The sequence below is a fragment of the Poecilia formosa genome, unplaced genomic scaffold (assembly GCF_000485575.1).
Source record: "Poecilia formosa unplaced genomic scaffold, Poecilia_formosa-5.1.2 Scaffold467, whole genome shotgun sequence".
NCBI lineage: Eukaryota > Metazoa > Chordata > Actinopteri > Cyprinodontiformes > Poeciliidae > Poecilia > Poecilia formosa.
In genome coordinates this window covers 174,223-176,200 of record NW_006800406.1, presented here as the reverse complement: position 1 = coordinate 176,200, position 1,978 = coordinate 174,223, and the positions used below count along the sequence as shown (strand labels likewise).

Genomic DNA, 1,978 nt, shown 5'->3' with positions numbered 1-1,978 from the left:
GAATCAAAGAAGTGGTGAGAAAACATGTTTCTTTTAATTGAAACAGCACAAACTGTAGCTTACATGGATTTATAAAGTAAATAAAGTGCACCAAGCACCCTGCTCTGAATAGTTTGATACCTTTTTAACCTTGACACTTAACATCTGAAGGAATCACTCTAAGCCTGATGACCTAATCTCTCTCCCGGCGAAGCAAGCAGTGAGTGAGCAAGATGACAATTGGATGTTACGATACTTGCGGATGAATATCGATTTTTTTCTAGGAAAGAAAATATCAATATATATCGCGATATCGATATTATCCTACAGCCCTAATATATATATATATACACACACATGTATATATATAGTGTGTGTGTGTGTGTGTGTGTGTGTGTGTGTAATTTTTTATTTTATTTCTTCCACCCAGCTTTCTAAGGCCCCCCTAGCATTCCCGGACAGGCCCCCAACAGGGAATGCTATAGGTATTTTATGTTGTCCTTTTGTAATGTCTGTAAAATGTTAAAATAATTGAGGTGATTAATTTGAATTTTTTGTTTTGGTTTTTGTTTGTGTCTTAAGACATATCATAAAATCTTTTTTTTATTTGTAATGTTTGAAAAAGTATGACTATATTCACCACACATTATGACCTTGTGGCATGGAACCCATGAAGAATAGTCTCTATATTAGAGACTAATGGTGATCCTTAACTAAACCAGTAAACAAATGTTTGTTCTAAACCAGTCAAAAATGATTGACATCCCAAACAGCATTATGGTTTACACAATTCACAAATCTTTGTAGAACAAATCCAAATGAACCAAAAGTTGGTTTAAAAAATTCCTTTAGGAAAATTTTCATCCAGTCTTATGCTCTCATAAATATTTTGTTTTGTCCGTGTTTAATCTTTTTTTCTATTCTCTTTTATTTTTTTTATTTTTATTTTTTTGCACTGCTCTAGTGAAAGGGAGTAGGAAATGTGAAAAGTCATGTTATGAAACAAAGAAGCAGCCTTTTTCTGCCCCATTTTGACTGGAATGTTTTATATCTGTTGGGGGCAATCCAGAAAATATGCATTTTTCCGCTGGTTTTTATGTGAGATTATCTGATAAGTCATTGATTCCCACACTTTGGATAATGAAGCAATTCATATCTCACAAGAATGAGTTCAGAAATGTTTATGTGGTTGTTATACCAAGATTGTATGTAAACTCAGCTGATAGTTGGAGTCGAGAGTCTTTTTCACTGCTGTTTTGAAGGCCACAAAATTTGAGAACCAGTAATAAATACAAGCTCTGTTGTGGTATCTATATTGCGTTTATGAAAAATTTAACCTTTGATTTTGATAACAATATTAATTTTGACCACTTCAAAACCTGTGGAATGAGTAGCACTTCTGTAATATTTTAAAACTTGCTACTTGTTAAACTGTACCCACCACTGTGTTTACATGCTTGCTGGCAAAATCATTTGCATTGTTTTTTTTTTTTCTTTTTTCTTTTTAAAGAATTTTTTATGACATTTCTGTTAATGCACATCTGAGTTACTGTACTGTACATAGTCTGTTGTGTTTTTGAAAGTTAAGACACATGAACATTTGTACATTTTTAAAAATCATCTAACTCAATAGTGAGTACAATATTTCTATTCTAATAACTGTCCAGTATATTTATATTATAATCTTGTATTTCAGTGATTCTTGAGAATAGGGACAAAACAGGTTCTATGGATAAAGCACAAAATTTGAATAAAATATACACAAAATATAATTTTTTTCAAATATCTGACTAAACTAACCTGGGTCATGTGAGCACAACAATGTATATTTTCCAGGTACTTGCTGAATATTTTTTTATTTTAAACATTGTAGTTGGTGGATGATGCCTATAAAAGCCCAGGAGCAGAACTTAATACATAACAATAGTTTAAAATAATTAAAGAAATACTAAAATTATATATTGTGACAATTAAGTATAAGTAGTCATATAAACAATTA

The 1,978-nt window shown here is 31.2% G+C and overlaps 1 protein-coding gene across 1 annotated transcript in view; it reads right to left on the bottom strand.

Moving 5' to 3' along the window:
* Positions 1-1,978, bottom strand: part of arrdc3b (arrestin domain containing 3b) — an 11,688-nt gene that overhangs the window by 5,780 nt on the left and 3,930 nt on the right. The gene's annotated exons all lie outside the window — the stretch shown is intronic.